Here is a 13,052-nt window from a genome sequence, read left to right as displayed (position 1 = left end):
GGTCCCTGATTTCCCCATCAATAGCAAACAGACCAGTCCCAGCAAATACCCAAGATGGTGCAAATTACAGAGTCTCACTCTTCCGCTGACTCGCCGGGATTAGGGCTGCTTCCAGTGTCGCATACCCCCACCAGTGGCTCCCCACTTTTGGCAGGCCCCCACAGCGAGGAGGTAACAACAAGCTTAGGAAGCTAACTGAGAGCAGTGAGGTATGTGGCCAGGTGAACCGATTGTCACAACCTGGATTCTTTAAGACGTCTCTGGGGTTTCAGTGATGGTCAATGAAGCAGTCCTGTGTTCTTTCAGCCTGATCCAACATACCTTCAGCTGAGATCCTGAAGAGTCACACTGACCAGAAGAAAAAGTCTCTATTTTTAGATCTACCAAGTGTCCTTCAGTCTAGCATAACAGATAAGGAAAACAATGGTGATTAGATCAAGTAGCACTATTTGCATAGATTTTCACTCTCTGCTTTCGAGGTCAACAATCTGGCTCCGTAACACAATGCATAGTTAGCATATCAGCCAACCTCACTATTCACAAGAATAAGAGCACACTGTTATATCGCATATCAGCTTACAAGTCAATATTCCTTCTTTACAAAAACAAAAGTCTGTTTTCTTGACCTACCAGAAATCAACACTTTTACATCCAAAAGCCAACTTACAGAGAAAAAGTCAATTTTTCTTGGTTTGATAAACATAGTCTTCTGAGTAATTAAGATATAATCTGGTTTCTTCACACTAGCTAAATGTGAAAGAGCATGCCATATCCCACCTTGTCATTTAGTTATGTCGTGAAATTGTTCTGTGATTTGAACTGGGGGCAGTTGCCACCCTGATTCACCATGCCATATTTCACGTAGTTATTTAGTGGCAGTAAAATTCCACAGTCTGCATAGCTTATGCACATGAAAAAAAAATATAATTTTTTTCTGTTGGTAAACATGATACAGCCCACAGTATCCCACTTTTAATTTTGTGGAGGTGATATGAAGCTGTCTGCAGACCTCACGCACATTAAAAAAATATATTTTTTCTGTTGCTATACGTGATACAGCCCGCCATATCCTACATTGTAATTTTGTGGCGGTGATCTTGTTGTGTGTGCAAGCTGTTGCACATGAAAAAATAAAAAATTGGGGTTTTTACAAACGTGATACAGCAGGCTAAATCCGATTTTGAGATTGTTTGGAGCATATCTGTTAAGTTATTCAGGCGTTACCCACAATAAAAAAAAAATTGGTCAGTTACTAATGTTGTACAGTAGGGAACATCTCACTTTGAAATTGTAGCATCTAGTTTACGTTATAGAGGCCTCATCATCAGGCCCCCCCAAAATTCTTTGTTACTAACATCATACAGTAGGTGACATCTTACTTTCAAATTGTTTGTAGCATCTAGTCTGTGTTATAGAGGCCTCATCCACAGGGCCAAAAATATTTATTGTGTTACTAACATTATACAGTAGGGAACATCTCACTTTCAAATTGTTTGTAACATCTAGTCTATGTTATAGAGGCCTCATCCACAGGTCCCCAAAAATTCTCGTGTTACTAATGTCATACAATAGGGAGATCTAATTTAAAAATTGTTTGGAGCATTTCTTCTTTGTCATATAGGCCTCATCCACACTCCAACAATTCTTCTGTGACTAACACAATTCAGCATGCCATATTTCACTTTGTCATTTACTGCTGTTGAAATTCAGCTGTGTTTGCAGAGCTTGTGCAGAGTTGAAATTCAGCTGTGTTTGCAGAGCTGGTGCAGAGTTTAAAATGTAAGTATTTGTTGCTAATTCAGTGCTCCTACCACACTATCTGAGCAACATGAATGGGAAAAAGAGAGGTCATGATGGAAGGGGGATTAGGCTTGGTGTTCAAGGTGTATGTGGTGTAGGTGGTAATGTTTGTGAAAGCAATAGTGAACAACATCATGTCCTATACAAAAACAACTGACAACTTCTGTTACTGGATGGGCTACTCCACTGCCTTGAAGACGCATAGTGGTACACCTTGTTGATGAGGCCCAGAAAGAGCATGTGCTCGAGTGGATGGCAAGCGCAGCTTCAAGTTGGCTCTACTCCTCTTCCTCCACCTCAACATCATACCCAATACAGTCCAAATAGGTGGCACCCAAATTACCCTTGCTTCCCCCCACATCACAACTTTCCAACTGTGCCAGTAACTGTAGGGAACCACAGATGGGTGAGTCTGAAGAGCTGTTCACACACTCTATGCCATGGTCATCAGAAGCGTACTCAAGCTTTACAGAGTCAAGAAGAGGAAATCTGCACCGATGCCCATAATTTTTTTAGCTTGGAAATGGGGCAGGACAAAGTAGGGTCCGAGCAGCATCCTGACCCTCGTGACCAGACGTTAACCCCCGGGGGGAGGTGATCCTGATGAGACTCAGATATTTGAGGCTCACGCGGACTGTACTGTGATGTCAGAGCAGCAAGAGGAGGAGGGCTACTCTAAGGGCGTGGAATGTGATAACTTAGAGAATGATGTTGACGAGGCGGTAGATCCCAGTTGGTATGAACACAGAGGCACACAGGTGAGTAGGTCATCTGAGGAGGAATATGCGGAAGTTACTTTGGAGACACAGTATAATATCTTAATTAACCAAACATATTTTTAGCAAACCAAAATGAATAGGCTGTTATCTGTATGTTGGCTTTTGAATTTAAGCATTTCTTTCTGGCTGGTCAAAAAAAACAGACTGGTTTGTGTAAGCCTGTAATATTGACTTGTATTGTGCACTTATCCTTGATGACTAGTCATGTTTACCGATATGCTAATTAATCATTCTCTAGGCCAGGTAGTTTGATAGTTTTTCCTCCTCTGTTTTAAAAATCATGCAAATAGATTAAATAATCATATAATGCTACTTGATCTCATCTCCATTCTTACCCTTTATGTATATACTGAATGAAGGACACTTGTTCTGTATAAAAATAGGTTTCATGCCTCGGTATAGTCTGACAGAGAGAGACAGCCAGAGATTCTGCCAAGACATCCAAACATCCAGGAGATCCTACAGGAATGCTGCCAATTCATCATGGATCCATCACAGGGGACACAGATCTATCATTCTACAGGAAACAACCTAGGGATTTTCGGCTCTGGTTGGAAGAATACAGATCTACTCCATTGACCATCGCTGAGCCATGGATATATTTGGAGAAAGCCAGGATTGAAACCTGGCAGTCGCTTGGCTCCATAAAGATGTTTGGAGAAGCCAGGTTGTGTCCCTTGGGTCAACTCGCCTTGTACCTCAATGGACTGTCATCTTCCTAAGCTGGTCATTATCTCCTCTCTGTGTATGCCACAGGTGGGGTAGCCAACCCTGGGAGCTCTGAAGTAACAGCAGCCTTTATCCCGGTGAGTCCCCCTGTGTTGTTTGAGTAGTGTTTTGCCCATGTTAAAGAGTTAAAGCTAGAGCAAGCGTTCAGCGGGAAGATCCCTGGTCCATGCGGTTCCGGCTAGCAGACTGGGGTGCCCACCAACCCCCCTTGTTTCCACAGTTACGTTGCACCATACGTTGCAGACACGTAGTGATGCAGCCACAACGAGCTATGCATCGGCAGGCGTTGCTCTACAAGTTTTGGAGTCCCCAAAACTTGCAGAACAAACCTATATTTAACACTTCCTCCACTGCTTCTGCCTCCCCACCTCCTCTAGGGCCTCCACCTGTGCCCTCAACCTCTCCCTTAATGAGACACACATTCCAACAGTGCAGAGCGAATCCCCACCACCTCCGTACTGCGCAGCCAGGGCTCACCGCAATCAGGCAGTGTTAAAATTTATATGCCTTGGAGATAGTAATCTTACAGCTGAAGAGTTGTGGACAGCTCTCCAGGCCGAGTTTGAGCAATAGCTTTCTCTGCTGAACCGGCATCAAGGGAAGGCCGTGCCGGATAACAATGCGAACCTAGTGGCAGCCCTATGCTAGGCAAGCTCACACACGTACCTTGCATGGCTCACGTCCTCAACCTGGTGGCACAGCGTTTTCTCTGCCACTATTCTGCCCTGGGTGAGCTGCTGCAGAAAGCACGGAAGCTGTGTGCTCACTTCCGCCATTCGCACCCCTCAGGTAATCAACTTGCATCTATACAGAGGTCTTTGTCCATGCCAGTAAACAGGTTGATATGTGATGTGCCGACATGGTGGAATTTCACTCTGTACATGTTGCAGCAACTGGCCTCCCTTTCCTGAGCTTGACATTTCATGCAAAGACTTCCTCAGACTTGTGTTCACTGGTTGGGACCCGGTCCTTTTTTCTGCCCTTATTCACACACTGAGGTCAAATTTGACACATGGTAAGGTTTTTAATATTAGACAGCGTAGGACTATCAGAGTCACCTAGTCGACAGTGGGATGGCTTTTATGCTATTTTTGATCAAAAACAGCATTACTAGGAACTCTGTGTTATTTAAATGCACTTTTGCTTTTTACTTATTTAGTTACAGCAGGGTTTTAGCTCATTTTGTTTCTTGTAGGTTTTGTATGATCCCCATATAGTTATGATTCGAAATAATGCTGACTACTGGGCTGCCGCTCTGTTAGATCAACGTTATAAGACAAAATTTTGCCAGATGCTTCCCACCCTGCAATGGGACCCGTGAATGCTGCAGAATATATTGAAGCACGCATTTACACAACCTTAAGAGAGGTTTTCCTCAAGACAGCAGTGAGGAACACAGTGCGCATTGAAGCTCCAGGCTTCCAACCTCTGGCACATCAATTCGTCAATGCCAAAGCATTAGCAGCAGCTGCAGTATTGTAAGTGGAAGAAGCAATTTCTGTGAGTTCTTTGACACTTATTTTTAGACCAGTTCATGCACCAGCACAACAGAGTCCAAGTCTGACATGTGGTGAACGAATGGAGAGAATGGTGGAGGAGTATCTAGAACTGAATATCAATACCATCAGGAAGGGTTTGGACCATTTCACATTTTGGTCTTCAAAAATGGATGAGTGACCTGAGCTCACCTCACACGCCTTGGAGGTTTTATCATGCCCGGCAGCCAGCATTCTCTCAGAATGTGTCTTTAGCGTTGCTGGTGGTGTCCTGAAGAATAAGCAAAGCCGGCAGTCCCCTGAAATTGTAGACCAGCTAAACTTTCATCAAGATGGACAAGTCATGGATCTCCAAGTACTTTTACACCCCAATTGCAGACTGTACAGACTAGGCGATGTTGCATTTTTTAGTGTGCTGCATTAATCTCGCGTAACTGTACTCTGTGATATCTTTAGTGTGGCTTCTGTGCCTGCTGTTGCAGATATTAATAGAGATTTGTGGAAATATGAACAGTCATGGTTGGTCTCTATCTGCTGGGTTGGCTGTAGTGGAAGACGTGTCAGTCCCTATTATACTATTTCTACTCTCATGAAATTGATGCCACTTCGGTGGTGTCAGGCCCTTATTTTTTCAAAATGTGAAGAGTAGACTCCTGATTGGGTCTACATCTGCTGGGTAGGCTGTAGTGGAAAATGTGTCGGTTTCTATGATACTATTTCTACTCTCGTAAAATTGATTCCACTTTGGTGTCTGCCAATAATTTTTGGGAATGTGGAGAATCCTGATTGGGTCTCTCCATCTGCTGGATTGTCTGTAGTGAAAGAGATATCGATCTCCATTATACTATTTCTACTCTGGTGAAATTGAGGCCACTTCAGTGGTGTCAGGCCCTAATTTTTGGAAATGTGAACACTCCTGGTTGGATGTCCATGTGATGGTTTGGCTTTACTGGAAGAGATGTCGATCCCATTATGCTATTTCTACTGTGGTGAAAATGATGAAACTTTGGTGGTGTCTGCCACAAATTTTTGCAATTGTCAACACTCCTGGATGAGTGACCAATTGTCAATCTGCTGGGTTGGGTGTAGTGGAAGACCTGTTGGTCCCTATTATACTATTTCTACTGTAGTGAAATTGATGCCACTTTGTTGATGTCTGCCACTAATTTTTGGAAATGTGAACACTCCTGGTTGGGTCTCCTTCATGTGTGTTGCCTGTAGCAGTAGGCCTCCGAGACCGTGAGGCCTCCACTTCCTTGAAGTCAGCTACCCATGTTACTACTATCCTTAGATTTTTCTGACAATAGTAGTAGTACGAAACTGATATTTGTGCCACCTGAGTGTGGCTGAGCATGAAAGCAGGTTGAGCTGTTGCATGTCATATCAGGGCTCCCAGCGCAACAGGCCTATACCGATCTCTCACCCTACTCATCTTACTTTGACGTTCAATTGAAAGCCGTTAATGCTGGCCCAGACCCGATACCTCATGCATGGCTGATTGCTGCCGTACCATGCTACAATTTGTACTGTTTGTGAATTGAGGCCACTTTCTTGGAGTCTGCCCCTAATTTGATGTGTTCTGGCAGCCTTTGGGGTCATTTGAAGGTGTTGTGCATGTGTTTGTTTTTGCTTTCCATAGACTTGAATGACTTTTCATGCGGCCCGCAGGCAGGTCTCCAGACTCCGCAATGTGCGGGGGGCAGCTGTATCCTGCCAGATGCCGGCCCTTAATCCCCCAAGTGCATGGTACTGCATAGTTCATTACAGAACGCTGCCTGCACATGAATGATGATGTCATCGGGGGGCAGGGTTAGCGCCCAATGCGCTCACATCCTCCTGTCATGGAAGAGGAGCTGCTGCCAGAGAGTCCAGAGTGATCTCTGTGCCAGCAGCTCTGTGCCGGCAGCTCTGTGCCTGTGTGCTTGTAGTTTCTGTGCCCGCAGCTCTGTGCCTTTCTGCTGGTAATCTGTGCCCCTCAGCTATGTGCCCCTGTGATCTCTGTGCCCCCCAGCTATGTGCCACAATATAATCTCTGTGCCCCCCAACTATATGCCCCCCTGTGATCTCTGTGCCCCCAGCTATGTGCCCTCATGTGATCTCTGTGCCCCTGTGATCTCTGTGGCCCCAGCTATGTGACCCCTGTGATCTCTGTGCCCCTTAGCTATAGGTCCCCCTGTGATCCATGTGCCCTCCAGCTATGTGCCCCGTGATTTCTGTGCCCCCCAGCTATGTGCCCCCTTGTGATCTCTGTTCCCCCTGTGATCTCTCTGCCCACCAGCTATATGCCCCCTGTGATTTCTGTGCCTTCTAGCTATATGTCCCCTGTGATCTCTGTGCCCCCAACTACTGTATGTGAACTCCTGTGACCTCTGTGGCTACCAGCTTTGTGCTTCCCTGTGGCCTATGTGCCCCCCTGTGATCCCTGCCCCCCTGCTATGTATCCCCCTGTGATATTTGTGCTCCCATGTGATCTCTGTGTCCCTTGTGATCTCTGTCCCCTCCAGCTTTGTGCCCCCTTTGATCTTCATGCCACCCCCCGGTAATCTCTGTGTCCCCCCCAGTGATCTATGTGCCTCCTCTGTCAGCCCCAGGTCCAACATGCAACATTGGTACTGGGGCCGAAGAGGAACAAAGACAGTGTGGGCGTGCACTGGTAGTAGCTCCAGTAGGAGCTGGACATTAAGGCTGTGTGCACACGTTCTGGATTTTTGCATTTTACCATTTTTGCATTTAGATAAAACTGGAAAAAAAACGCTCACATTAAATAAGCATCCTGTTAAAACAATGCAATCCGCATTTTGTATGCACATGCTGCGTTTTTTCCTGAGCGGAATCGCATTCCGGAAAAAAACGCAGCATGTTCATTAATTTGCAGTATCGCGGGGATTCCGCACACATAGGGATGCATTGATCCGCTTACTTCCCGCATGGGGCTATGCCCACCATGCGGGAACTAAGCGGATCATGTGCAGATCCACAGACTGGGCACCATATAATTGTTAAAAAAAGAGAATTAAAATAAAAAATAGTGATATACTCACCTTCCGAGGGCCCCCGGAGTCCTCCTGCCTCTCATGCGGCACCTTCAGTTCCCCGGGATGCTGTGTGCAAAGGACCTGACCATGACCGTGACGTCACCGCAGGTCCTTCGCACACAGCATCCATGGGAACGGAAGCCGCCGCGTGCGCCGCTGAGGAGATCGGGACGCCGGAAGGTGAGAATAACCATTTTTTTTATTTTTTTTTATTATTTTTAACATTAGATCTTTTTACTATTGATGCTGCATAGGCAGCATCAATAGTAAAAAGTTGGTCAGGCTTGTCAAACACTATGTTTGAAAAGTGTGACCAACCTGTCAATCAGTTTTCCAAGCGATGCTACAGATTGCTTGGAAAACGCTAGCATTCTGCAAGCTAATTACGCTTGCAAAAAGCTAGTGTTTAGCGGGAATACACATGCCAATTCCGCATGCTATATACCCGCGGCAGGAGTTGCGGAATTGCTGCGGAAATTTTCACGGCAATTCTGCAACGTGTGCACTTAGCCTAAATGTATTAAGTTTTGAGAGAGGTAGGGATGAGGTGCTGCTTTATTCAGAGGCAGTGTGTGTGTGTTTGTAAATATTTTGCGGAGAGGTAGTGTGTGTGTGTATATGTATACATATTTTGCAAAGGGGCAGTGTGTGTGTATACATATTTTGAAGATGGGCAGTGTATATATATATATATATATATATATATATATATATATATATATAATAATAATCTTTATATGGAGCTAACATATTCCTCAGCGCTTTACAGTTATAATAATAATAATAATTTTTATTTATATAGCGCCAACATATTCCGCAGCGCTTACAGTTTGTACACATTATCATTGCTGTCCCCGATGGGTCTCAAAATCTAAATTCCCTATCAGGATGTCTATGTAATGTAACCGGAGAACCCGGAAGAAACCCACGCAAACACGGGGAGAACATACAAACTCCTTACGGATGCTGTCCTTGGTGGGATTTGAACCCAAGACTCCAGCGCTGCTAACCACTGAACCACCGTGCTGCCCAATATATATATATTGGGCAGGGGGACAGGGCATGTATATATTGTGCAGGGGAACAGTGTGTGTGTATATATTGTGCAGAGGGGCACTGTGTGTACTGTATATATATTTTTTTTGCAGAGGGGCAGTGTGTGTATGTACGTTTTACAGAGGAAGAGAGTGTGTGTGTGTGTGTATATATATATATATATATATATATATATATATACTAGCTGTTTCCAGCCAGCTAACGCTCGGCATGCTCATTGCTATCTAATTAACGCTAAATTAAATAATGACAACATTCAATAGCGCTTACGCAGGTGGTAAATTAACTTAAAATGAAGTTAATAACAATTAAAAATCAGAATAATACTAATACATTTTATTCACAGTGTAAAATCAAAAGCAAACTGGATTTGTGTGGCAATGTGTGGGGACAGAGCCTCGTGTGGTAATGTGTGGGGACACAGCCTCATGTGGTAATGTGGGGACGCAGCCACGTGTGGTAATGTGTGAGGACAGAGCCTCGTGTGGTAATGTGTGGGGATGGAGCCTCGTGTGGTAATGTGGAGGGACGGAGCCTCGTATGGTAATGTGGGGGGACAGAGCCTCTTGTGGTAATGTGTGGGGACAGAGCCTCGTGTGGTAATGTGTGAGGACGGAGCCTCGTATGGTAATGTGTGGGGACAGAGCCTCGTGTGGTAATGTGTGAGGATGGAGCCTCGTGTGATAATGTGTGGGTACGGAGCCTCGTGTGGTAATGTGTGGGAATGGAGCCTCGTGTGGTAATGTGTGGGGACAGAGCCTCGTGTGGTAATGTGTGGGGACAGAGCCTCGTGTGGTAATGAGGGGGGGCGAAATTATGTGTGGTAATATGGTGGAGGACGGGATTATGTGTGGTAATGTGGTTACATAGTTACATAGTTATTAAGGTTGAAGGAAGACTTTAAGTCCATCTAGTTCAACCCATAGCCTAGCATGCCCTAACATGTTGATCCAGGGGAAGGCAAAAAAAACCCATGTGGTAAGAGTAAGCTCCATCATGGGGAAAAAAATTCCTTCCCGACCCCACATACGGCAATCAGACTAGTTCCCTGGATCAACGCCTTATCAAGGAATCTAATATATATACCCTGTAATATTATACTTTTCCAGAAAGGTATCCAGTCCCCTCTTAAAATGAAGCAATGAGTCACTCATTACAACATCATACGGCAGAGAGTTCCATAGTCTCACTGCTCTTACAGTAAAGAATCCGCGTCTGTTATTATGCTTAAACCTTTTTTCCTCCAGACGTAGAGGATGCCCCCTTGTCCCTGTCACCGGTCTATGATTAAAAAGATCAGCAGAAAGGTCTTTGTACTGTCCCCTCATATATTTATACATTAACATAAGATCACCCCTTAGTCTTCGTTTTTCCAAACTAAATAGCCCCAAGTGTAATAACCTATCTTGGTATGGCAGACCCCCCAGTCCTCTAATAACCTTGGTTGCTCTTCTCTGCACCCGCTCCAGTTCAGCTATGTCTTTCTTATACACCGGAGACCAGAACTGTGCTCAGTATTCTAAGTGTGGTCGCACTAGTGACTTGTATAGAGGTAAAATTATGTTCTCCTCATGAGCATCTATGCCTCTTTTAATGCATCCCATTATTTTATTTGCCTTTGTAGCAGCTGCCTGACATGTTGTGAATTCCGTTCTCAGGCTCCCTTCTGTGGTCATGAGTGGTACTGTGTGAATTTGTTCTTGGGATCCCTCTGGTGGCCTTTAGCGATATGGCTGGTCTTGGCTGGGCTCAGCTGATTCATTTCCTGCCTATGCTGGGCCTATTTAATTCACCTGGCCCTTCATTTGTGGCCTGCTGTCGGTGTATTCAGTCTGGATTCTGAGCTCTCCTGAATATTCCTTGTGACCAGTCTCCTGTTGGTTAAGCTAAGTTTGCTTGTTCATTTTTGCTCATTATCTCCTTGAAAACGTTTCTCAGTATATGATGAGTTCAGTCCAGCTTGCTTTTATGTGATATTTTTGCTTGCTGGTTAGTTCTGGGGTGCAGAGTGCGCCCCCCCCATCGTGAGTCGGTGTGGGGGTTCTTGCATTTTCTGCGTGGCTTATTTTTGATAGCTTTTATACTGACCGCACAGACTCCTGCCTTTTTTCTGTCTATCTAGTATTAGCGGGCCTCATTTGCTAAACCTGTTTCATTTCTACGTTTGTGTTTTCCCCTTAACTCACCGTTATTATTTGTGGGGGGCTTTCTAAAAACTTTGGGGTTATTTCTCTGAGGCAAGTGAGGTCTTTGCTTTCTCTCTAGGGGTAGTCAGTTTCTCAGGCTGTGTACGAGGCGTCTAGGTTTTCAGGTAACGCTCCACGGCTACCTTTAGTGTGTGTGGATAGAATCAGGATTGCGGTCAGTATAGCTTCCACATCCCCAGAGCTTGTCCTATTTATTCAGGTCATATTTGCCTGGTCAGTTTGGAGATCCTGCCACCGGATCCATAACACTGACACTGGCCACTGAATATGAGTTTGTCATCCACCCATACACCCAGGTCTTTTTCATTGACGGTTTTGCCCAGAGTTTTAGAATTAAGCACATAGTTATACATCTTATTACTTCTACCCAAGTGCATGACCTTACATTTATCCCCATTAAAGCTCATTTGCCATTTATCAGCCCAAGCTTCTAGTTTACATAAATCAGCCTGTAATATAAAATTGTCCTCCCCTGTATTGATTACCCTGCAGAGTTTAGTGTCATCTGCAAATATTGAAATTCTACTCTGAATGCCCCCTACAAGGTCATTAATAAATATGTTAAAAAGAAGAGGGCCCAATACTGACCCCTGTGGTACCCCACTACTAACCGTGACCCAGTCCGAGTGTGCTCCATTAATAACCACCCTTTGTTTCCTATCCCTGAGCCAACTCTCAACCCACTTGCACATATTTTCCCCTATCCCCATTAAATGTGGTGGGGGGGCGGGATTGTGTGTGGTAATGTGGTGGGGGGTGGGATTGTGTGTGATAATGTGGTGGGGGGGCGGGATTATGTTTGGTAATGTAGTGGGGGGGCGGGATTATGTGTGGTAATGTGGTGGGGGCGGGATTGTGTGTGGTAATGTGGGGGCGGGATTATGTGTGGTAATGTGGTGGGGGGCGGGATTGTGTGTTAATGTGGTGGGGGATTGTATGTGGTAATGTGGTGGGGGGGCAGGATTGTGTGTGGTAATGTGGGGGGCGGGATTATGTGTGGTAATGTGGTGGGGGCGGGATTATGTGTGGTAATATGGTGGGGGGCGGGATTATATGTGGTAATGTGGGGGCGGGATTATGTGTGCTAATTTGATGGGGGGCGGGATTATGTGTGGTAATGTGGTGGAGGGGTGGGATTATGTGTGGTAATGTGGTGGGGGGCGGGATTATGTGTGGTAATGTGGTTGGGGGATGGGATTATGTGTGGTAATGTGGTGGGGGGCAGGATTATGTGTGGTAATGTGGTGGGGTGGGATTATGTGTGGTAATGTGGTGGGGGGGCGGGATTATGTGTGGTAATGTGGTGGGGGGGCGGGTTTTATGTGTGGTAATGTGTGGGGGGCGGGATTATGTGTGGTAATATGGGGGGCGGGATTATGTGTGGTAATGTGGTGAGGGGGTGGGATTATGTGTGGTAATGTGGTGGGGGGGCGGGATTATGTGTGGTAATGTGGGGGGGCGGATTATGTGTGGTAATTTAGTGGAGGGGCGGGATTATGTGTGGTAATGTGGTGGGGGGCGGTATTATGTGTGGTAATGTGTTTGGGGCGGGATTATGTGTGGTAAGGTGGTGGGGGGCGGGATTATGTGTGGTAATGTGGTGGGGGGGCGGGATTGTGTGTGGTATTGTGGTGGGGTTTGGGATTGTGTGTGTTAATGTGGTGGGGGGCGGGATTATGTGTGGTAATGTGGGGGGACGTATTATGTGTGGTAATGTGGTGGAGGGGCGGGATTATGTGTGGTAATGTGGTGGGGGGTGGTATTATGTGTGGTAATGTGGCTGGGGGATGGGATTATGTGTGGTAATGTGGGGGGTGGGATTATGTGTGGTAATGTGGTGGGGGGGCGGGATTATGTGTGGTAATGTGGTGGGGTGGGATTATGTGTGGTAATGTGGTGGGGGGGCGGGATTGTGTGTGGTATTGTGGTGGGGGGGCGGGATTGTGTGTG

This window comes from Ranitomeya variabilis, chromosome 4, assembly GCF_051348905.1.
Source record: "Ranitomeya variabilis isolate aRanVar5 chromosome 4, aRanVar5.hap1, whole genome shotgun sequence".
NCBI lineage: Eukaryota > Metazoa > Chordata > Amphibia > Anura > Dendrobatidae > Ranitomeya > Ranitomeya variabilis.
The sequence above is the reverse complement of the archived record's forward strand: the minus strand, read 5'-3'. Positions refer to the sequence as shown.